The following is a 26733-nucleotide window of genomic DNA, read 5'->3' as shown; positions in this document are numbered from 1 at the left end:
GAAATTGATCTCTCCAAATTTAAAGAGGAAAATGCAATTAAAAAAAATCAAAAGGAAGAAGTAAGACATTGTTTTTCAGAGGAAAGTTAAGTCAAAGTGGTACAGCTGGCATTCTCATATTGTTTGTATTTTTCCACATCCCATACAAACATAAGGGAAATCTTCTCTGTCTGGGAAAATTGAGTTTGTAAATAAATTTAGCTTTTTCAGTGCTCCAATCCAAAACAGGGGGGAAAAAAACCTTACCAAAAACAGAAATTGTAAATCTCTTCTTTTCCTCCCAGGTTCAACTTACTATTCCTTTTAAATTGACCCTGGTTATTGAGGTTGTAGCAGAGGAAATTTTTTCTTCTACCCTTCAAGTTTCTTCTGGCTGGTCTAATAATCAAATTGAGATTAGACAGATTAGCAAAAGAAAAATAAGTTAAAGTTTAATAACATGTATACCTCCTGTATATATGAGAGAGACCAAGGAAAACTGAGTAACTCACCAAAATGGCTGAAGTCATCACCTTAAATACCACCTTAAGCTAAAGACAAAAGAAGATGTTGAGAGTGGAGAGTCAATTAAGGAAAGTTACCAGGAAAAACACAGATTTTAACAATGCCTCAAAGAAACTAAACCTCTTATTTTATTATATGTCAGCCTGTTTTCTATTCACTTTCACCCCTCGGAATAGTGATAGTTCATAATTTTAAATCTAATATTTTATCCTTTTAAAATTATATCTAAACCAATTACATTCCATTTTCTCCTATATTAGTAAATGAAGTCCCAGTTTTATTTAAAGGCATTCTTTTTATTTTTAAGTGGCAAATAGATCTTCAATAATCTGTGAGCCTTTCAGAGTCGCGTATCCTCTATTGATTTCTACTTGTAGTTTTCAAGATTCTATTATGAGAAAGGGCAGAAATGACCATTTTAATTAGAGTCAGCTTTTATTTGGTGCAGATCCAATTGTTCTACAAAAACAAAATGTGGGTCAGTAAAGAAAGGAAACTGGAATGGTAGGAAGGGTTTCTTTGTTAGGGCAGATTTTTAAGTGGGTTTTTAATCTGGATAATAAAGGTTATGAGGAAATTAATTATGTAATCCAAAAGATGCATATGTGTTACACATGTAGTCAGAAGCATCTCTTCTTTACCATAATAGTGATATTTGGAATGACAGAGATTTCTTTAAAGACTTAAAAATTGAAAGAAAGCATAGTTAAATGTATACCGGTTTCCCTGAAAATAAGACCTAAACAGACAATCAGCTCTCATGCATCTTTTGGAGCAAAAATTAATATAAGACCCTTCTTATATTTTACCAGTCTTACATATAATATAAGACCCAGTCTTTCATTAATGTTTGCTCCAAAAGACATGTTAGAGCTGATTGTCTGGCTAGGTCTTAGTTTTAGGGAAACAGGGTAGTTATATTGAGATTAATATGACTGCACCCAAGAGATGTACTAATTGAATTATAAATATATCTTAAAAGAAAAGTTTATTTGTGGCTGCTAAAGCTGAGACAAACCTGTCTGAGATGCAAACTTAACATTTTATTGACTTGGAGGAGACTGACATAAAGGGCAACCAGGTTTCCTCAGTGGCCAGCCCTTGCGCGCCCCTTTGCTCGCCGGCATGCATAATCTATCAGGGCATTCTGACCCAAGTTTTGTGTTTCTCACTTTCTTTTATTCTTCTTTATGTCTAATAGTTTAAATTCAGTTCAAAACCAAACCTAAAGCCTAGTGCATGTACAATTGCATTATATAATACAATTTTTCTTAGGACAGAATGCTCATATTTATCATAATGAGATATATCTTAATTTTTTGTCATGTAATTAACCACTAAAGATTATTGAACAGATATTTATATCTTTATTGGGGAAAAATTTATGTGTCTCTTTTTTTTAATATTATCATTCTGATTACTTCTATCTATTTAGAATTGTTAAAACTTCACTGATTTAAACAGTGGCTTTGTTTTGAAAATCCTATTCCTCTAATTATATACTGAACTAGTATGTTTAGCATAAGTTGGAGGATAAGCTGTATCTTCTCCTTTAATTGTAGTAAACATTAGATTATGATCTATAGTCTTTAAGAAGTATTTGGAGAGATTATTTTCTGTGGAAAAAAAACTATTGCTTTAGAGGATAAAGACAAAATTTGTATTTGCTACTCAGTTACTGGAAGAAGGGGGAAAAAGGAGGAAAGATTCAAATGTGGGAAAACTATGAAGTGCAAAGAAAACAAGTGTATGGATCTGTAGTGGAGAGTGAGTAGGGTAGGAAAAGTGTTTCGAGGAAATGAGGGAATGTATATGTACGCAAAGACTGCTGCTCGCTCCTCTTAGATGAAAACATGCCAATGAAATCTCTGACAAGCACAAGTTCAAGAGGGTTATCAGAGATGAGACACCATGATCCTATAAGGATGAATTCTTCAGTGTGAAGAATATTTATTCCTTAGCTCTGTTTACTGTTCTATTTGGAGCTAAGGCAAGAGTGATGAGTAATGGATAACAGGACACCTTAAGTGTCCCTGTAACAAAGGCAGCAGCACTGGAATTCATTATATCTTATTATGTAAGAACCATATATTGACATTTGCACAGATGAGAGAACGTCCCCATTATAGATAATAGGTCTTTGTTCCAAACGACAGATTTACTCTCCCAGAAGTAGAAACTGATTCTTGGGGCCTATTTTGCCTTCCACACCTCCTCTCTTCAGTGAAGTAACTAGATTAAGCCTCATGGAAAACAAGATGATAATGGCATTTCCACCTTTGATTTAAAACAGTACTATCTAGAGATGAAATTCTACAGAATCACAAACTTTTAAGAAGGGAAGGAACTGGGATCACCGATTATGCTTTTTAAGAAGTGCACCAGTGGTTCCTGGCCCAGGGTGGCACCCCCCAAATGTTAACCAACTAGCCAGTTTCCTCCCTGCCTGCCTGCCTCTCTGCCTCTTTTTCTCCCCTTCTTTTTTACTTTGTCCCTATCCCCTTCCCTTATTTCTTTCAACAACCTTTATTTTACAACCTTTTATGTTACAAATGGAGAAACCAAGGCCAAGCTACTTGCCCAAGCTTTCTTTGCCATCAGGACCAAGACCTATATCTTTCCATTTCTAAAAAAGGGCTGGGTTTCCCATTAAATAGTAAAACATGTCTTCCTGCTCATGCACTCAAAAAGCAATCTACTTACAAGTATCAACAAAGATACTTTCCTTTTCCTGAAGGAAACAATAGTTTCCTTTTCTTAAAAATGAGGAGTCTTCTGCCTAAATTTCAAATCAGCATTTCTCCCTGAGTTTGAGCAATCATGTCTTCACATTTCCTCTGTGAGCATTTCATTTGCTCTTTCGGTGCTTTTTAGATAACCTTTCATGACACTTTTTTCTCCCAATATAATCCATGAAGTGTATGACTTTATAAATTGATTGAAGGCCCTTGAGAAGGTATGGTGTTATTTGTACTCTATGTTAAAATAGTAAAGCCTCATTATTTGTCATAAAATGATGTTGCAATAGTCTGATCAGGGAACTCACATCTCACAGAAAATGTACAGGGTCATTAGAAATGAAAAGGCGTGCAGAGCTGTTTGAGTTGGTGAACCTGTTTATACTACTTCATGAGCTCTTTCAGGTAGTTTCGGGTAACAAGCTGCTGCAGATAATTTTGGAGAATGTTTGTATTTGTGTTCACGAGAAATGCTAACATCACCCCGGCTTATCTGTGCCATGAAGACAATTCATGTTCACCGTGGAAGAAAAAAATAAAAAAGCTTACAAGGGGTCAGTACATTCTATTTACAGCTAGACTCTTGGAGTCATTGTGTTTTTCTGAGTATGGTTTCAGAAACTGTATACAGTCCTTAGAGCTTAGCACCTATTCAAAGCCCCAGTATCCTGAACACTATGATCGCACAATGTTCTTTTGGCTCCCCAGTCCTGCCTAAGAGACATTGCGGGTAGGACAATTAAAGAAACCCAGGAATGATATTTTCTTTCTGCATGCTCTTCCCTGATGATTTCACTCTGAATTGGCCCAATTGTGGAAAATAATGAAACACTCAATTTTTTAAAACCCCATCTCTTGAGAAGGATAAGTGTTTGGTCAGTGTTTTGAAGATATAACAATTACATTTGCTTCTACTTTTATTTGGTAATGTCTTTGTTACTTTGACATTTTTCTTGTATATATGGGATGTTGAAGCATTTCTATCTCAATTTTTAAACAAGAATAAAAATAATAGTATCGAGTCTCATGGTACCTATTATATTCAAAGATTTAGGTGTCTGTGATCTGCTTTTTCCCCAAATCATTTTTTTCTTTAATTAATAAAAGGTAATTAGGGTAATTTTATAATATTTCAGTAATCTAGTCTTTTATTCATTCACATTTATGCTGTAGTACAAGATGTTTTAGAAATCTAAACATAGGAGGACATCATTGTCGAAGTAGCTTTTGATATAAATCTTATTACTCTTTTCCATTAGAAACAGTATGGCAGTATAATTGCCACTAAAATGCATGGGTAGTATTTAAGAAGAAAGGATTATAAGTTTGGAATCATAATAATTATCTGGCTTTTTTTCCTTTCTTTCTTTCTTTCTTTCTTTCTTTCTTTCTTTCTTTCTTTCTTTCTTTCTTTCTTTCTTTCTTTCTTTCTTTCTTTCTTTCTTTCTTTCTTTCTTTTTCTTCCTTCCTTCCTTCCTTTTTCTTTCTTTCTTTTTTTTTATTATTTATTTACATGAGGAGAGTGATGAAATGGTAATCCACCTGTGAGACATGGGCTTAGATGGAGCTCACCACCAGTCAGAAAAGACTTCTTCCCTAGTCTATGGAGTCTACTGCAGCCCAGGGTAGTGTGGGCAACATGCAAAAGGTTATAATTAGTTGCTTTTACCAAAGTATAGAGTACTTGGGGATTTTATTAACAGAAATGGCTGTACTGGGTATAATTACCAAATTATCATATGTGCATATATCATACCTTTTTATTATGTACTATTTATTACATATATGATTGTTTTCTCAGTATGAACAATGCAACTGGGATGCCTATTTGGTTTAAGTCTAGCATGAAAGAAAACTATTATTTATTAGGTAAATCCAACATTATCTCCTAATATTTATTAGAATCGTGTTGTTATACCATGCTTTCAAACTGCTTTGAAATGGTGACTACTAGGGGCTACATAGTGTAAAGTGATTTTTATTCTTGAATGAAAACCTCTAGCAGCAAAGCTTGGTATGGCAATTTTTTCTCCCATAGAAAATTCACTAGAGTAGTTATGTAAGGGAGGGGTTTACTTCTTAGGAGGAAATGTAGATTATCCCACTCATGTATGAAATAATAACTTCTTGTATTTGAAATTATTTCTCAAGAATGTATTGATGGAATGATTCACAGTTTCTTTTATTGTAGCTGAATGTTACAGTGCACCTGAGTTTGTCTCAATATCAGCTATTCAAAGAAAAAGCTCAGGATTTTTTGTGAATCACTCTATCATGTTTGCTTTGCAGTTTCTTAGTAAATGCAACAGTCTTAAAAGAGATACACAACGTAAGACAATTCCCTACAATTCTGATTTCTTTCCAAGTTCTAAATAATGCCAGGTCATGGCTTATTAAATACTTCTGTCATATTTGGTGTGTAAAAATGTAGAAGAGAATGCAAACACTATTAATATCAAATTTTTCTAATGATGGACTTAAGAGAAATTTGGATGATTTGTTACATCTTTAAAGCTGTGTGAGCAATGGTAGATAGTGGATAGGAAATAATTAAGTCTCTCAGTGCCTTTATAGCTTTTCCCACCAACAATTGGGAGAGTGTGAGCGATGGACATAAAATGCTGATCTAAAGGTTTCTGAAGTTTTACCAAGTTTTAATAAGCCTCGCAAATCACCGCTGATGGCAGTTTGATATTTTACATTCCCTCTAATAAAGTTTTCTTCCCTACTGCTCAGTGACACAGTTGTGTATACAAAAGTAGAGGCATGCACCTGATAAGGAAGACTGTTCTGGAGAAATGGAAAGTACGAATTTGGCTTTAAATTTCATCGAGGATTATCTTCCCTTTCTTTGAACTGAAGGTTAGCATGTTTCCATTACTCCTGGGTCTACTTGGGCTCTGGGGGGAAAAGCAATCTCATATTAACTATACAGGCTGCCATATCTTCTTATTTATCCTCTCTCCTTCAAAAACATGACCAATCCCATCTCTTGTCCTGTCTGGCTATGAACATGCAAAGATATTGCCGAAGTTTCAGAAGATCAGTAGAGAAGAGATCTATTTTGTTCTCATTGGTTACTCTCTGAATTTTATCCACTACTATCCATGTAAGATTTCTTAGATTTCTTTTTCCTACCTTTTCTCTGCATTTCTTTACCACTCTGCCCACCTTCAAGTCCCTGAAAACTTTGAATCACAAACATCCTAGTGAGAGGACACTCTCAAAGGTCACCAAGGATATCTTCACTGCAAGGTTGGCCTGCCCTTCTTCAGAATACACTTCAGACAACTCTTCATTCTCTTAGGGTAACAGAGTGAATTGCTCAGTTTCCCTGGCTCCATCTTATTCAAGCCTGCATTATTTCGCAGGGCATTCAGACTAATATTTCCTGCTTCAGACATGCTAGTCATTAAGTAAATTCAGCTTGGACCTTCAGTTTTCACAAAACCGACTCCTTCCATTTTTACTTTTTTTGACAAAAAAGAAGCCTGAAGTCTGTACTTTCTTAAGATGGATGTGAGGAACTACTGGGCCCCCATCTTCTCTCTTGGCATTGTCTCCAAACTCTGATGTTTTTAAGTTTTGATATTTCAAAACATTGAGCACACGGACTTTGGGCTAGTGACAGTATTTCTTGATATTGCAGTATCCTTCCCCTCTGATTGTTTCTTTGATTCTCACATTTCCTATTATCTTTGGATCTTTATTCTTTATTATTATTGTTGATTTATTAACTGCAGTTTGACTTCTCAAATCTAAACTATAGAACTGCTTCTTCACGCTTATTCAAATACCATTTCCTAGTGGTTATTTCCCCTTTATTGCAATTATTCTGTATTTCACTGCCAGTCTAATCTCACTTTGGTCCTGTTTTCAACTTTCTTTTCTCAAAATATTCAAGGACCTCTCATTTCTTTCTCATTCCTGTGTAAAGTCTGTGTTGATATGCCAACTTTTAAGGTCTCCCATAAACTAACTTGACTCTGCAGCTTGATATTTCTCAAATTTCTTAACCATGACCAGGCAAAAATTTATTTTATATTGTTACCTAGTGCACATAGACACACATACACTTATATACACACATATATGCACGCTGTGCTATATACTCATTAATTGAAACACGTTTCTTATAAAGGTATTTACAAGTGCTACATACAACTTCTCTCATTTTCCTATTTTGTTTCCTGTAAAATATGCAGTTTTTGAACCCCTAAGTTGACTCCTTGTTATGATCCCATTGATCTCTTAACCCACATCCCATGAAGTGGTCCAGATTCTCTGATTTTTCATTTTTTTACACTCTGTCCCTTGGACTTACTTCAGAAGACCCTGTCCCTACCATATAAGCATACACTCTCTGCTTTCTGAGTTTCCATCCATGTTTTTCCAGTTCAAGTATCTTTTCATCATGAAGACATCTCTGCCAGTTTTAATTCTTGAAAATCTTCAGTTTCTCTGAAGGACATTTCTAAACTGGCCTACACAAAATGACCCATAATCCTGGCTGATTTTGCAATGGGTTTTATAATAGTAAATTTTATCTTTCTGACTATCTGGTTTGCAAACTCATTAAGTATAACAATATTTTCCTTATAGAACTTTAAATGGTCTAAAGAAAGCTACTAGGTTGTTTTTAAATTGACAGAGTAATATGATAGTAATTAATTCATTTTGTAAACTGCTGGATTTATGTGACGACAGGAGAATAACTGAATTTCCAAGATCCAGTGACAAATTTTAGCTCTACTATTATAAGTCATGTGCTCTTGGGCAAAATCCTTAACATCTCATTCTCAATTGTAAAACAGGAATACTAGTACCTGATTCAGAAAATTGCCAAAACGATGAAATGAAAATGCTTGTGAAAACCCCTATTCTATACTAGGTACACAATGAATATTTGTTATATATACTGTCCTTGCACATAACCAATTACCACATTTCTTGCTTGGTTTTCTTTCTATTTGTCTATAATGTTTCCAAATATAATCTTTCTCTAGTATTCCTGTTACACTTTTCTGATTATGACAATTACCTACTAGACACATTTTTTTATGAACTTTGTGCTTGAGACAAAGTCTGAAAAACAGTGAATGGGAAAATTATGCATGCCTTCATGTTCTTGTCTCCCCTTGTAGTAAGTACAGGACTCTAATGTTCTAGTGAGCAAAGCCATGCAACCAGCTACCCTATCATATTTCCCTTGTAGAAAGCATGTCATTAACTCTGAAGGTTCATTATACCAAATTAAACTAATCTAAAAATGATTTTTTAATATATATATATATATATATATATATATATATATATATATATTTTTTTTTTTTTAATAAAAGAAAATGTTTTGAGCTAATTCCTCATTTTGGGGGCAGGGTGATAGTTTTGCCTTTGAAATAATTTTAATTAGTTATATGATTAATTATGAGATGCTTTTTTTCTTTTAATTTGTGAAAGGAAGATTTTATATTTTAAGATCAACCAGGACACTAAGTTTTAGAGGCACATATTGCATCAGATTATGGAACTAAATTTAAATTCATTTTCAACTTTCTGTGGTATGATATATGCAGATTGAGAGGAGAGTGTCATACATAAAATCATGTCTGTTAAGCTTTCTAAATTAAAAAAAAATAGATTTGTACTTACCAAGGCTCCCAAGAGTAGGACTTGCAGGTATAAATTATCTAGCATCAGGTCACATAAAGCAACAGATTTATAGCAGATATAAAGGGTAAAGATGGGTGAGATAAGAAATCATGAATATAAACATGGCTTTCCTATTAATATTAGTGTATGTCTACCCTAAAACTAAATTCAGTATAAAACATTTTTCTTAATTCATTTGGTTTTCATAATGTGTGGAAGGCATGTAATCTCTGATGTGATAACAAATTTTGGACAGACTTTATTCCAATACCCACTTCATATCTTGATTTCCTTATCCACTTTTCCCCCATGTAAGAGATATGTTCCTAAGAGATTGATACAAACTTATGTTGTATCTATCTATTAAAAAAAAAAAAAAAACCTCTATTGGTTTCAGATTATTCAACTGTACTATGAATGTTATAGTATGGATCTATTATAGATGTATATTATGTCAAGATAGCTGAGAATGTATAATCTAGAAAAGAATTCTGAAATAAATGAATCCATATCAGTCAAACACTTTAAGAACTTTTATAGAATTAAATAAATTTATGTTGTTGTAGTTCCAGATTACCTCTGCTTCTCTCAATTAATATGGATAACTTGAAAATTATTGTTTGTTTATATACTGGGGGTGCCAAATAATGTATACACATGATTTGTATTCATCTTTTGTGATTTGTATATATTGAGTATTACAATTTTAATACAGTTTTTTTTTTCATTTCTTTAAATGTGTATACATTTTTTTGGCACCCTCTGTATTAACTAAAGATATCCAGAAATGTTTGCATAAAATGAAATATTTAGACCTAGGTTATCCTTGTCCTAAAAAAAGATACTTTTATAAAGGTTTAATTCTTATAAGACCCAGTGGTTTTATTATGTTTCGCAAAAATATTTCTAGCAAAATTAGCTTCCAGTATACAAGTCTGACTTTGATTCTTAGTCAAATGAGCAATGATAGTTATAGGAGTCATAAATACTTAATAAAGCTTTACCTTCAATTAGGTAAGTTACATGTCAGTAAAGCTTTGACCTATTCTCAGAGGAAGCTGGAAAATAACTTCTAAAATGTCATCCCAATATTTCTTAGTGTTGCAAGTTAAAGGAATAACATCTTCTGAAAAATCTAGTTCTTATTAAACTCATATCACAAGAAACATGAAACTGAAGAATGTCAAAAAACATATGACTGAAGATGATATAAAAATTTTAATTCCTTATTAAAATTGCCTCAAAAAAAAAGGTACAGACAGTTGCCAGGTAATTTCTTTCCTTGGACTTTCGCTCTTTTATATCATAGGACTTAATCATAATTTAGTTCCATATTATTATATAGTTAATGATAATACTCATCTTTAAGTTAAATAAACTCACAGTTGGTGGGTCTCAGTGATGACTCCATTTAACCATGACTCAGAATTGTGTGTAGAATTCAATTGTTAGTAGTTAGAAAAATCCTTCTGGAGATCCTGGCTAATCACTAATTCATATAGAGGGCAGCCTTCACCCTCCAAGTACTGAGCTTTACAAAGCAAACACTAGACTATGTAAGTTAGGACTAATGGGATAGCTTATCTCAGGCAAAATTCAACCACCAGTTGCATTTATTTCACCACCCAGAGGCCTTCTTCTTGTTGTTTTCTGTTGTACAACTGCTTGTCCTTAGGTACTGGAGACAGATGCCAAAATTACTTTATGAAAAATATAATTAGGATTCTTTTATTTTATATATATGTGTGTATGTATGTATATGCACATACCTGCATGTACATATATTTGTGTATATATATATATATATATATATATATATATATATATATATATATGTGTGTGTGTGTATGGTACTTTTCAAAATGGAAGTAAACTAGAGAAACAGACTATAAAATACTGGGTCACATTTTCAAAATCTTTTAAAATGTGTTATTTTTCATATTCTTGATCTGGTCTTCACATGGGGATTGACAGTTTCTAAATTAACAAAATAAATATTTTTAAAATAAAAATTTGGTTTAAAAAAGTCCAAGCTGACTGTGTAGTATAAAGAAATATGTAAGTCTTTCTTATGTCCCTTTAAAACCCAGCCCTATTCCTCAAAGATTAACCCTTTTTAGCCAACTCCCTATGAATTCCTTCCACACTACAAGCTCTGTGGGATAAAGGCTATCAACATAGATCTGAAGCCTCACACAGTGTCTGGCACATACTAGACATTCTCTGAAAATGTGTTGAAGAAAAAGAATGGATGTCAAAAAAGAACTAAACAAATGCAGAAATATTTCATGTTCATAGATAGGAAGACTCAATATTGTCAAGAAGTCAGTTCTTCCAAAATTGACCTGTAGATTTGATGTAATCCCAATCAAAATCTCAGCAAGTTATTTTGTGATTATCAACGAACTGATATAAATTTTATATGGAGAGTAAGAAGACCCAGAATAGCTGACTATTGAAGAAGAACAAAGTTGGAGGACTGACAACTGACACTACTCAACTTCATGATTTACTATAAAGCTACGGTAATCAAGACAGGGTGGTGTTGGCAAAAGAATAGACAAATAGATCAGTGAAACAGAATAGAAAGCCCAGAAATAGACTCACTTAATATAGTTAATGGATCTTTGAAAAAAGCAGCAAAACAATTCAATGGAACAAAGGTAGACTTTTCAACAAATGGTGATTCAACAAATGGTGCTGAAATAACTGTATGTCTACCTGCAAAATATAAATCTAGACACATCTTACACACTTCACATAAACTATCTCAAACTGAATCATAGACCTAAATGTAAAATGAAAGACTATCAAACTTAGAAAAATCCTTCTGGAGATCCTGGCTAATCACTAATTCATATAAAGGGCAGCCTTCACCCTCCAAGTACTGAGCTTTACAAAGCAAACACTAGACTGTGTAAGTTAGGACTAAGTTAGGATAATATAGGACAAAATATAGATAATGTTAGGGTTGGCATTGACTTTTTATACACAACACCAAAGGCCAATTCCAAGAAAGAAAGAATAAGCTGGACTTTATTAACATTAGAATGGTCTGCTCTGCAAAAGACACAGTCAGGAGAATGAAAAGACAAATCACAAACTGGGAGGAAATATTTGCAAAAATAATCTAATAGGGACTCTTTTATAAAATATATAAATAACTCTTAAAACTCAACAATAAAAGCACAAAAAACAATTTAAAAATGGGCCAAAGACCTTAAGAGACACCTTGCCAGAGAAGATATACAGGTGGCAAATAAGGGAAATGCAAATTAAAACAACAATAAGCTACCACTGTACACCTGTTACAATGGCCAAAATCTGGAACACCGACAATACTAAATGCTGGTGAGGATGTGGAGCAACAGGAACTCTCATTCATTGCTCACAAGAGGCAAAATGGTACAGACACTTTGAAAAATGTTTGGTAGTTTCTTACAAAACTAAACATGCATACAATCCAGCAATCAATTGCACACCATGGTATTTGTTGGAAGGAGTTGGAAACTTATGTCCACAGGCAAACCTATGGGTGAATGTTTATGTTGGCTTTACTCATAATTACCAAACATTGGAAGCAACCAAGGTGTCTTTCAGTAGGTGAATGGATAAATATACTCTGGTGCATCCAGAGAACTAAATATTATTCAGTGTTTAAAAGAAATGAGCTATCAAACTATGAAAAGACATGGAGAAACCATAAATGCACATTAGTAAGTAGAAGAAGCCAATCTGAAAAGGCTACATACTGTATGATTCCAACCAGATAAAATTCTGGAAAACGCAAAACCATGAAGACAGTAAAAAAGATCAGAGGTTGCCAAGGGTTGACAGGTGGGAGTGATGGATATGCAAGGCACAGAGGATTTTTAGGGCAGTGAAATACTCTGCATGATACTATAATGGTGGATATATCATTATACATTTGTTCAAACCTATGAAACATATTAGGTTGGCACAAAAATAGTCGCAGTTTTTTGCAATTATTTTTAACCTTTTAAACCACAATTACTTTTGCACCAACCTACTACCATGCCAACAGTGAACCCTAATGTAAACTATAGACTTTGGGTGATTAGGTTGCATCAGTGTAGGTTCATCAGTTGTAACAAACGTACTGCTCTGGTGAGGGGTGTGGATAATGGGGGGGGGGCTAGGCAGGAGTGGGGCTAGGTCATATATAGGAAATTTCTGTACCTTCCACTCAATTTTGCTGTGAACCTAACATTGCTGTCAAAAAAATGTCCATTTAAGTAAATAAATAAGAAAAAATAATGGACAGGTAAATGCAAATAATATAAATAATACATGTTTTCAAGGTCTATGGCGTATAAACAATCAAAAAATCACTTTCCATTTCACGTCTTCTTCATTTTCAACTTCCAGAAAAAGTTAGACTTTAGGTTTTAGAAATGCAAATAAGCCACAAGCTTATTTTCAGACTCTCCATTTCCAATTAAAATTAACACTTGAACTTAAATATTTTCAGAGGTTTTGTTTTAATTTTTTTTTGCATGAGAACATTTAGTATTTATCCATTACATTTTTATTAGTATAGGTTCTGATTTTCTATTTATATTTGTATAAAATTCTATTTCTATTGCTGTACTTTCTATTTCTATGCTATAATTTCTATTGCTAATACTATAGTTCCTTATTTTAATGACTTCCTGTATAATACTTTCAAAGACACAGATTATATATTGATTTCTATTATGGTAGTTTAGGTACTACTTTTAGTTTGTTTTAAGAGTTAATCTAGATACTAATTATCATTTATTTATTTCCTGTTTTGACCTCATTAAAAAATAGTAAGCCTTACTCCCACAACTTCAATTTTACCGAAACCACAAATTCTATTCTAACATCTAGTATCGCCAGTGATGTGGCTGTCTAATGGAATACAAAGTATCATTGCTTAATTGGGACCACTTATATTGACTCAGACAACAAATATTTCTCCCATTGATGACTTTAAGAGAATGCTGTAAAGCACAATGCAAACTGTAACACGGAATAGCAGAATTTGAGGACTAGAAAACCAAATCATTTCTTTTCTCATTAACAGGAATGACAGCTATTGGCAATTGTCTGTTCTCTACCCATGAATTACTGGTATAAGGAATTCTATAAAGTGCAGTAACAATTTATGTCAGTTACAACTCAAACGCATTTACTATTTTTTAGTATTACAGCACAGAGCACCTCGTCAGAATCAATAAGTCGTGGGTTATAAATAGCATTTTATTATCTTCATCCAAAAGCTACTCTATTCAAGATGATATATGGGGACTCAAGCTGTTATTTCTAAAATTGAATTATCTAAACTTAGAGTTAGTTTAGAATGATTTTATAAATCTGCATAATTCTCTGAGGCAGTTATATTAGGAAATTTCATGTCTATGAATTTAGGTATCCCCATTCTCATGTTCATAGAAACAGTATAAATAAGGGAGAGTCAGATGGAAATGAAATGAAGTTACTGTGATTTTCAAATATTTGGGGAGAAAAATTCCTTGATTTTTTTTTTTTTTTTGAGATAATTGGAGACACCTTGGCATGTTGACTTACCTAGTGTGTCATCGCCCACAAGTCCTGTAACTAAGGAATGAAGACAAGGGGACAAGGAAAGAGAGCACCAGTGATATGAGATGCAGCTTCAATTTAGGTCCAAGTTCCAGTAATGTCCATCATTCCTTTATTGCTCAAAGTATTGCTCTGTGAATTATATACCAAAGTAAAAACTGTTGTCTTTAGGCACTAAAATTTCAGAGGTGGCTCCCTGTGATTAGAATGAAATATATACCAATAATTTTGGTTCCCAGATTATTGGCCTGTGAATAATGGTCTCCACAAAGTGAAATTCTGTATTATCACATGGTACCAGAGTCTTATAGTAGAAAGAGCTTAGGCTTCTTTATAGTCAGAAAAGGATCATTCACTAGCTGTGTGATCTTGAAATAACTACATAGTCTAAATGTCACTTTCCTCATATGTAAAATTAGGATGATAACCTTCTATGAGTGGAGAGTTAAATTCAATGTCATAATACAATTAAAATATCTCACAGAGGTAGGTCAATAAAAATGTCTTAAATTCATTGTAAACGTAATAGCTTATCAATGGCAGCCATTCCTGCATTGTTTTTAAAAGCCTACTCTTTCCTTTTGTCTGTTTTTAAAATTTGTTTAATTGAAATAAATTTCTCATTTGTGGAATTGGTCATAATTGAAATACGTTTTAAATAAATCAACTATTCCTTCTCAAGAAGTCTGTAGAAAAGTTTAGAATAATTTTATTTGTAAATAGACTATCTCACTAGTGATATTTGAATTATAAAAATTATTCATATTAGAGTTATAATAGCATTTAGTTCTCAAAATAGAAATCTTTGGGAAATTAAGAATAATAAGTACATTAGAATAGTAACTTATATGGATGGGATCATTGAATGTTCTCCTTTCAGCTCTGCTTTATTATTTGAACAAAAGACATTTTCAGTGAAGATGGAGTCTTTCCTCTTCTGGCTTGGTGACATTACATCACCAAGTTTTACTCCTCTTCAAGCTTTCCAGTTCTTCCTCTGTTGCATTCTGTAGAACTTGAGGGCTCTTTTGGAGGCTCAGAATTTCTCTAATATAATCACCTGCCCCTAGGCTTTCCCAGGTCTTCTACCAAAAGAAATGGATCCATGCTCTTTCTGAATATGTAGATTTGTGCTGTCTTTTATGGTAGCCACTTACCTATATGTAGCTAGCAGAAATGATTAGCCGACTAGTATAAATGAGAAACTGAAATCTTTCTTTTCTGTTTTTAAATTAAATTGAATTTAAATTTAAAAACCCAAAGCAGTGTAAATATTTTTCTGTTAAACAAAACTATTGTGTTTTAAACCACATTTCAATTTAAACCACAAAATTTAAGAGTCTGAATTGTCATGTGCTCTAAGTATAAAGTGAATACCAAATTTCAAAGATTTAATACAAAAAATGTAAACTATCACGCTAACAGTTTTTTTGTATATTGCCATATGTTACAATTACATTATTTTTTATATATTGGGTTAAATAACATATGTTGTTAAAATTTATTTCATCTTTTTCTTTTTGCTTATTTTCTGTAGCTACTAGAAAATTTAAAATTATACTTGTGGAATTCATTCTATTTATGTTGGACAGTGCTGCTATAGAGAGATGGCGGAAGTAAAAACACCCAACTGAGAATTAAATTCAGGCCTCTGATAGGTCAAATCAGGCATAAAACGTGGTAGAAGAACCCAAAACTTGTTTGCTCTTAAAGTTTCTAATGCAGAAGCTACTATAGAGTTTATTCTTAGCAACTAGTATGTAACTAGTCTTAGCAGCTAGTATGTTCTTTATCTGGAATGCTACTGACAGCTTTACCTAATCTATAGTAGCTTAGATCTTTCCCATTCATTTGCGAACTGGGAAACATCTGATGCTACAGTGTCTCTCATTCTATGGAAAATAAACTAGAAAGTTGTTAAACCAAAACATTGGTTCTCAAAGAAATCCCAGAACCAACATCACACACAATCTTATACAAAAATGAGAATTCTCCGGTCCCACCCTAGATCTACTGAATCAGAAAATTTGGGGACGGGGGTCCAGAAATCTCTGATGTAAGCCCCACAGATGATTCTGATGCACACTAAAGTTTGGAATATAATATTCTGGAATATAATATTCTTATGCTGAAATATAATATTCTTGCTAAATAGTGAAGAAAATGAATTAATAGGCTGGACATTACTAAGTCAACAGGTAGTTAGTGAATGACTAAGTACTATGCGGCCATAATTAAATACTGAGGCTGTAAAGAGCTCATTAAATCATTATCATGGCTCCGTCTTCCAACAACTTCTTGTATTAAATCATTAGTTTCAGGAAGAACTCTAGATAGGTATTTTCCTGGTTTTAGTGTTTAATTATTATTATCAATTGTCTTAAGGGAGTTTACTGCTTAGCATTCTCAAATAACTCCTGGTTTATTGAGGTACAAGGGAATCTAATCTATCACAATGCTTTACTTTTCATAATGTGCACAGCAGAATTGCTGAATCGGATAATATCTTAGCTTGAAGGCATTCTCTTGTGCTTCATCCATTTTGATGAAAAAATGATGGTGTTGCCTTTTGAGAATATCAGAGTGATTATATGACATCTTTGGGAAGGAAAAAAGGGTGCTTCAGGAAATTAGAATCTTACTAATTTTTTCTTCAATTCCAGATGTTGCTGTGTAAATTAAAAATTATTTTTCAATTATTTTGTTTAGAATTCATTTTCCTGCTGTTAATTTTAGCACCCTCAATATTCAAGTTTAAATATTTAAGTTAAGAAGGGAAAACATCTTTTTTTATATTTTAAATTCCCAATAATACATTTTCTCTTTTGTTATTCCTTTGTCTTTTAGGACTTTTTTTCCCCAAGTCTATTAAATATTGTGCAATTGTTTTCTAAATATATCTAACTCATTCGAGTTAGTTCCAAATATATAAGAATGATTTTTTTTTCTCCTTTGAAAAATGGACAACCCTTGTCTCTATCCTCATAAAAACCTAACTGTGGATTTAAAAGACGTAAAACATAAATTTGATATTAAAATATAAGATAAAGGTCAATACATGTATGTACTATTTGAGTACATTTTCCCTTTATTACAAGGAGAGAAAAGCCAGCAAGAAGTCTCTAACTACTGCCACCGTAAAGCCTGCATTTCCAAACAATATCCCCCAACACCAAAGACAAAATATTTAAATAAGTAGGACAGGCCTACAAGAACACAGGATTACTTTTACTACTCTACAGCTAGGAGTTCTTCAAAGAGCTTTAGACATCATAAAGGTCCCTAAGGCGTAACACGTTGGCATGCAATATGCATGTTAACATTGATAATTATTGTTTTTCATAATATAGAGCACAGGAAGAATACAAGACATTGCAGTTTTTCTCTTTGTTAGCATTAACAAGTACTATTCTTGTTTATGTGCATGGCCAATGCCTTCTTAATGCATTGTAATTTGACCCAATAATGTTCTATTCCATTTTAAGTGGGTAATAAAGAAACAATACTTTTTACCATGTAGGTGGGTTTAATGCTTCAAAGGGCAGGCATTTAATGGGGTGTTTTGAATTAGGGCTTGAGGTATCCTGGAGTTAAACTGTTTTAATCAGAGTTTTTAAGTTGGAGATGACGGGTGAAAGCAACAAATGAATTTATATGGGTAATAATAGCAGGCTCAATAAAAATTAAGAATACTAATATTGTACATAACTTTCAATAAAATGATCTGGCAAAAGCCTTAGGCAATCTGATTACTTTCATTTTCTACAATGCTGCACCTGGTCATTTTTCTGAAATGGTTTAAGTTCTTTCAAGCAGTCCTTCTTTCTTCTTTTTCAGAGGGTTCAATGTGTATCCCCAGGCTACAGCCATTCTTTGTTGTGATGATGGGTTGATAGGAGATCTGTTTCTCTTATAAAAGATAAAATATTATGTATATTTATATTTTACTGCATTCTATGGTTTTGAGTTGGTCCCCCCTCCCATCCTTAGCAGTTTTTCATAGTGTATGAGTATGTGTACACACACATATAGGTATGTGAATGTATAAAGGTGCAACAAAGTAATTTTTATTTATAGTACAAAGCCTCCTCTCTCATACTTAGATAAGCATTGGTAGTGTAGAGATGCAGAATACAAATGTATAATTGATGATGCCCTGGACTTTCCAAGGTTTTGATATAAACACCAGGCACACAGATCGTTTTACCAAAAATAAAAATGTCTCTTTGTATGACAGCGATTTTTTCCAGTTTTTTTGCTATGAACCCCATATTGGTTGAAATTTCTCCCTGAGCATCCTTTAATCTTAAATTATTTAAGTAATTAGGGGGGTAAGGGGGATTAGGCATCTGTATACATTTATATCTAATTTTAACAGAATTTTAATCTTATAGAATATTTTTTATAAAACTTTTGTAAAACAGGAAAGATTATTTAGAAGTATGTACAATGACACACAAGACAGGCTTCTAAAAATTTAAGAGATGGGTTATAATGATTGATAATATTGATGTTCACCTAATCTTTAAAAATTATTAATTCATTGATTATTGTCTATGTTCCATATCATTCCACATAGACTATGTAAATACCTTAGTAAAGATGTGTGCAATTCAATATTTTTTTTCCAAAAATTAAATGGAAATTTTATGGAGAAAATGTAACACAATACATAGACCATTCAGACTCTACAATTTTTATATCTGAGCGCTGAATTTGGCACTGAATTTCTTGACAGCTTAAGGAAAACATAGGTAGGGCCAGTTAACAAAACAGAGAAAACATCTGTTTCTCAGGGAAAGCAAAGCTCTGTATTTAAAAAATAAAAGATATTTCTTGAATGGGTCTTCAACCAGAGGGTCCTTGGTGATAGATATATAGCTAAGTCTGGTCAAATACTACCCAAGCCCAGTAAGAAAGCTCATTTTTTTTTTTTTATAGAGTCCATTAGTGAAAATGGTCAACAAAGAGTTAAAAGTCAACTTATTGTTTTATTTCAAGAACAAAACTGAGGTTTTCTAGCAAGAATATCTTTCCAAAAATCTTATTTCTATTTCTTTCAGTTGTATTTTTGCTAAATTAGAGACAGTTGGAAATTCTTTTATCTGGCCAGAATTTGAGATATAAGAATACTTTGTCATTGATTAGGAACCAGATTTTTTTTTAAATAAGAAAACAAGCAAAGAATATTGACCATTATCAAAGATAACAATTGTTGGCAAGGATGTAGAGAAATTGCAACGTTTGTCCACTGTTGGTGGGAATGTAAAATGGGGCAGCCACTATTGAAAACAGTATGGAGGTTCCTCATAAAACTAAAATAGAGTTGCATATGTTTCAACAATCCCATTTTTTAGTATTTATCAAAAAAATTAAAATCAAGATGTCAAAGAGATATTTGCATTCCCATGTGCATTGCACCATTACTCACAATAGCTAAGACGTAGAAAAATCTAAATGTCCAACAGACGAATGAATAAAGAAAATGTGATATATACATACAATGGAATATTATTCAGCTTTTAAAAAGAAGGAAATCCTACAATATAGGACAAGATGAACTAACCTTGAGGAAATTACACTAAGTGAAATGAGCCAATCATAGAAAAATACTGTATAATTCTACTAAGATATCTAAAATGGTCAAGCTCGTAGAAACAGAGAATAGAATTGTGGTTGCCAAGAGTTTGGGAGGGAAATGGTGAGTTGACTTTCAGTGGGTGTAAAGTTTCAGTTATGTAAAATGAAAAAGTTTTAGAGATCTCCTTTACAACACCGGTGCCTATAATTAAAAATACTGTATTGTACTTTAAAAAAAAGTTTAAAGGATAGACCTCTTATTTAATGTTCTTACAACAGTTAAAAAAAGAAAAGAATATATCAGTATTAATTATAAATGGTTACTCAGAGTTTGTCTATAAGTGTTGCATAGTAAGTTAACAAATCCAAGATACATGGCCTGTTGGCCTGTTAGATGAAATAGGATGTCTGGACCACTACAGCGATTTTACAATTACTGCTTATGTATCTATCTACATTATTGAATTTTGAGATTCTTATGGTAGGTACCACTTTTTATTCACAGTGTAGGGCCTGGCACATATAGTACAAAGATTGTTATAGCTCTTCCATTAGCACATTTTATTGGACTTTTTCCATTTTTGAACCTTAAAAATGATATTGTTTAAGGCAATATTTAAAAATACACTTTGAAAGAAGGATTTATTGATTCTGTCATTTCCTTAAGAAAATAGTGTCTGTTTTCTTAAGGAAATGACAGAATCATATATAGACATAAGAGGTTCAATATATATTACTGATTATTTTGGTTAGGGCCAAAATTTCAACTATTATGCATTTGGACCGGATCTGTTATAATATTACTATACTAGGGAAACAAAACTTTCTTAGAAAGTGAATCCTAGAAAGTTGTACAAGTATTCTACCACACAATATGTACAATATTCAGTGAAGACTTTAAAATCTCTATCTGTAATTTTCTAAAACTCGTGTCTCTTTCAAGAATCTTACTATGTTTAAAAAAATTTTAATGAAAAATCAAAGTTCTGGCAAAAATTAGCTTTTTGAATTTTGTTTCCAAAAGTGTTAGCTCCATAATACTTCTTCAGCAATTTATCTGGGACAGCAAATTTGCAGGGGGAAAAAAAACATAAATTTTAAAAAGCCTTAGAGAGAACTGTTTTCACTTTCTTATTAAAATACACTATTTCTAGAACAGAAGTTTCTACTATGAAAAATGGGAAAATGCTATTAACCATATCTATATCTATGTATATATAGTGTATATGTGGCAAAAGGAGACAAAGCTTTTTACCTTTGTTTTTCATCTACTAAAAGCAGATAAATGTACATTTCTTTAAAGACTGCTTGAACTCACGTTATATATAGTATTATTATTCTCGTCAGTAATCAGTTTTCTCTATTCTATCAAGTAGGAAAAAAAATAGAATTAGTGTCTCTTTTAATTCAGAAATGGGCCACTGAATAGACAGCCAATGCAACAATTCAAACTTCTATTTTCATAATATTATACACTTGATTCATTTCCACAGATTCGTACTATCTCTCATATTTGCCAAATGTCCAGAGATATAATTTGCCGTGTCCATAGAGTTAACAGCCTTAGGGATATGAGGCCCCGCCTTCAGCAAAATGGTGAACTTGCTTCTGTGCACATGGCTCTCCTCAGGATGCCCTGTGTGTTAGAACTGTCCACGGTGCATTGAGAGCCTCATCCCCATACCTACAATACGAGTATTTATATCACAGACCAGGAATTTGCGAACAATGACCTATGGGCTAGAAATTGTCCCAAGATTCCTTCAGTTTGCTTTCATTTTGTTCACAATGTTTCATTTGAATGCCTTTGTGTCTGTTCTGCTATAGCCCCAGTCCAACCAGTTCTTGTTTTCACTTCCAGCCCATTACACTCATTTATAATAATCATTTGGCCCTTGGAGATATGTTAGTTCTTCGTACTTATGAATGCTCTTGTTTCCTGCTGAATAATATTAGACGTCTCCAGTCAAATAGGAAATGGTAAGATCCTAATAACTAGTAATGGATTCATTCTCTTAGGTAACTTGTGTGTTTTCCAGCAAAAATCACCAACACCGTAATAATAAGGATACTAAATAGATTATTGACTATCATCAGACATTGCTGACTTGACAGAGCATTGTGTTGGGACAGTTTCTGAGACCAAATTCAACTTCATAGTGAAAGACTACAGTTATTGGTGGCCACAGGCTATGAGAGATTAGGGTTTATCAAACTTCTATAGTTCCAATAGATGATAATTTTCTATATTATGCCTTATAGTGATGTACTTGCTGTATTGCCCCACCATCATTCAACTAGACTGGAATCCATGTAGGTGGGAATATTTCTTAAATATCTATGTATCCTTTGCGGCAGCCCTCTCAGAGCTCAGCACGTTGATGTCTGCCTATATAATTGGAATGAAATTAAGCCAGGTTAGAGGAGGAGATGTTTTCTGACCCCCATCTCCTGTTGCAACTTTGCATACAAAGGGATTCAAAATGTAAAAATAAAACATGATTAAACAAAAATAGTTTTTTAAAAAAGTTTTCAGCGATGACTATTTAACAAACATGAATGCAGTTTATTTTATTGAAGCTACACCTACAGCTCTCTTACAGATAACTTGCAGCTGCATGTGCACAGGAACTGTGTAACTTGTTAAATGTTCACATATGCACTACGCTAAGCGTAACACAGAATATGGTATACATGGCTGCTACTGCTAGGGAATCACAGGTAATACCTCTCCTCAGAAATATTTTCTTGATAATAATAAATGTGAAATACTTGCATTTATTTTACATTATTTAATTTAAAATGGGTGGTATACAACTATAGATCAGTTGTATTTCCTGGATTACATGAGGAATAAACCTCTAAACTTACTATCATTAGGAAGTACTTGACCCCACTAAACTCACCTGAGGCAGATGGGAGAGCATCTCACTGGACAAAATATTGTAATCCCAATGGATTCTGGTTCACTCAATATCAGTGGGCAGTTCTTTGTCAAACAGTGTTGGCTTGTAGCCCTTTATGTGCAGGGTTCTGTCTTCACACCTTGTATCATATGTCATACATTCTCCCGTTCAATCCTCTCAAGATCCATTTGAAGTTCAAATTGTTATACCCATTTCATAGATAAGAAAACTAAGATTTGAAAAGGTTAGATAATGTTCCTAATACCATGAAGCTGATCAGTGGTAGATATGAGATTAAAACCCATGTTCTTTCTTTGTTCTCATTCATGGTGTATGTAAACAACTTTCCATTTAAGCAAAAGAGGGATTTTATTGGTGTGGAACATTTGAAATCTAAAATATCAAATTTCCTGTTTGTTTCTTGGGCCTGATTGTGCTTGTCTTTGGATTTATTTTTTTGAGGCAGTATTTGTACTCTGTGCTTTTCGCGGTTGCCTTTTGTTTACCCCACTTCCCTTCACTCCACAGAAGTAAAATAGCCAACATCTGTTTGTGATTTCTGTGCACAAAGCATGTCCATGACCTGTGCTAAAGTTTGCTCACACATCTCAGTATGACCAGAGGAGCCCTCAGTGTCAGAAGCTGAATGCAGGCAAAGACCTTCTTCACAACTTCCTTGACATTCTTCTCATTTACCAGATTTGGAATCGTAGATTTTCAGACCTAATAGTCAGAGAACACCAAAGCGTGGATACTGAAGATAGAGCTCAAAAAGTTTCTAGGAGCCAATGGTGGTGTTGCCCTCAGGACAGACTTTAGCCTACTTTAACCAGAGGAGCTCTAGCTGAGTGAGATGTCTTTTGACAGAAGAATTGTCCACCAAAGAAGAAAGGAAAAAGAAATCTGAACTGCACTGGTGTAGTCTAGATTCCTCACAATTATCTCTAACCCCTCTGTTCCTACATTTCTCTCTCCTCCTGCACCATCAAATACTCCTGAAAGTATAAAGTTTTAAACAATTTTATTCCAATTTATTCACTAAATTTTGTAGTGATAAAAAAGACTTAATAGAAAGTAATTATATTATCTAATTACTGAATCATATAATATCAAACCATTTATAATATGCAAGGCAAACCTTAATTTGTAACTAATTAATGAGTCCTTTCGTATCTATGAAATGAATTAACTGTCCAAGAATGTAGATTTTGTGGTTACTTATTCATTTTAATAATATTAAATCAAAAACATGTTCTTAATTACTGTCTAGGCAAAATAGTTAAGAGTACAATGAATAACTTAAAAAATACATAGTTTAATTTCACTAATTCTGATATGTAAACTCAAGGTCATGATTCAGAACTTTCAAAACTATAAAAACTGTAGGATATTAAGAAATAAAATTAATGTGTTTCTATGCATATTAATAAGGTCATTTTTTATGTCATATTTTTCTAGGGCCTTTACTATATTATAATTCGAAATGAGGCTGTTTCAGAAGGCATTTCCATGTATTAATGATAGGAACATATAAATGGTACAATAAAATTGGTTTGGTAAGCCTAATTAATAGGACTACTTCAAGCAATTCATTGATGTAAAACCTGTCTGAGCTCTTTTCTCAGATGGGCAATAGACGTAGGCTTAAGAGTATAAGTATGTTGAAGAACATATTTATGAGAGAAAAAGAGAAAGTATAAACATTATAAGGATAGTGGTTGTTAAACACTTGTGAAGATTATTCTGGCAGTTAATGTATGCATACTGCAGTGAGTATACAGACAGAAAGCCATCGCTCTATTTTCTCCTATGTTTCTCAAAATCTTTTTCTAGCCCAGCACTGAGTAGAATTGCATTTTAGGAGAAAGGTGATACTATCTGCAGTGTACCTGTTGCTTATGGGCAAAAATAGGGAGTGATTTTGCATGTACAGTTATTGGTATATAATATATGTGAGTTGCTCCCTGGTACATAACAGATCAAATCCATCTATCCTTCTCTCTTTCTCTCTGTTTTTTTTTTCTTTTTATCTTCCTTCCTTTCTTCCTTCCTTCTTTCTTTCTTTCCTTCTTTCCTTCCTTCCTTTATCTACTAGCTAGATATTCATCCATCTTTGTTTCATCATAGAATTCCCATCCACTATGAAAACTAATTTTTTTTAACTTCTGAAAATATTTCTGCAAAAATCTGAGATGAAAAACAATTATTTTTTTAATCATTCAGTTTTAAAAGTTGAACATCTATAGAATTATCAAAATTAACATACTTCATGTTTGTAAACTCAAGGGCACTGATGTTGGACAGTAGCTTACATTCAGAATATTTGCTTAAAATGAAAACATAGTTCAAAAATATTTTAAATCAACTTAAAATTTTAAAGCATTTTAAAAGACATCACACCAATATGTAGTCAAACGATCTCTGAAATCATGTGGGTGTTTAAATTTGTTTTGTTTTTAATACAAGCATGAGAACTCTGAAGCCACATTCTCAGGGTCCCAATCCTGGCTCCATGACTTCCTCCCCCTGGGCCCTTCCTTGAGTAGATGACTTAGCTTTGTGCCTGTTTCCTTATCTATAGGACAGGCTAATCGTGCCTACCTGATGGAGTTACAGCAAGGAGGAGATTATATAGGTCAAGCCCATAGAATAGTGCCCAGACATACCGTGTTCCCCAAAAAATAACACCGGGTCTTATATTAAGTTTTTCTCCAAAGGATGCATTAGGGCTTATGTTCAGGGGATGCCATCCTGAAAAATCATGCTAGGGCTTATTTTCCACTTAAGTCTTATTTTTAGAGAAACACAGTGGTAAGCATATGTGAATGTTGGCTCATAGTACTGGTTTTAACAGAAGTGTTCAGAACCATTAAAAAGGGAGTTCATTAAATAATTGGAAAATTAATAGCCCAAGAAAAGTGAGGTAGTGAGGAGGAGGTTCTAAGCAGCTCCGGTCTCAGACTCTCTTGAAAAAGTTATCCTGAAAAACCCAAACAAATCAAGCAGACAACAAGCAAAGATGACAACAAAGATTTCATCTACTCCCCACCCCTACAAAACAAACAAACAAACGAACAAACAAACACACAAAAATATTCTCATGCATCCTGAATAGGGATTAATAATGGAATCCAGGAGAAAAAAAATCCAACATGCAGAAAGTCTTCCTTTTTAATTCACTCACTTGAATGTCTAAAGCAAGTTAGATTTAAGTGACTGTGAAAAATCCCAATGAAGAAAGTCAGGTTCTCTAAGTAATAGCAAATTTGATCATAAATCAATAAATCAGTGAGATGTTGAAAAAGGTTTGATGTAGTAATATACTAGGTGGTAGGGATGTAGTAAAAATCGCCATACTAAGCCAAAGCTATAATGATAAAATAAGAAGCTGATAGAAAAGTGAGGGTTTTATTAAAGTGTTATTTTTAAGACCATCAATCTTGAGAACAGACATTGCTAACTGGTATATTTATCTCCAGCTAAATGTGTTTCAGAAAAGTTAAAAATACTGATGTTTCTTGATTTATGCTGTTTCATGACAAGCTAATATTATTTTTTTTTCCCAAAAGTGAAATAGGTCTACAGATGAAAACATTTTAGCCGGATTTTAAATAATACATTTAGGAAATAGTACAGACTCCTTGTACAGCAGGGCCCATCCTTATTAGCCCGTCAGCTGTTACAGGCAAATTGAGAGTACCAGTTGGAAGAGATCTAGGAGAAACTATGACACCCTCCAAGACAATCTCTCCACCTCTCCTGGT

The 26733-nt window shown here is 33.2% G+C and overlaps 1 protein-coding gene across 4 annotated transcripts in view; it reads left to right on the top strand.

Moving 5' to 3' along the window:
- KCNH7 (potassium voltage-gated channel subfamily H member 7) overlaps positions 1-26733 on the top strand; it is a 441540-nt gene that overhangs the window by 17418 nt on the left and 397389 nt on the right. The gene's annotated exons all lie outside the window — the stretch shown is intronic.

Source organism: Rhinolophus hipposideros (genome assembly GCF_964194185.1).
Source record: "Rhinolophus hipposideros genome assembly, chromosome: 6".
Lineage (NCBI taxonomy): Eukaryota > Metazoa > Chordata > Mammalia > Chiroptera > Rhinolophidae > Rhinolophus > Rhinolophus hipposideros.
Note: the sequence above shows the minus strand (reverse complement) of the source record. Positions and strands in the feature narration are given on the sequence as shown.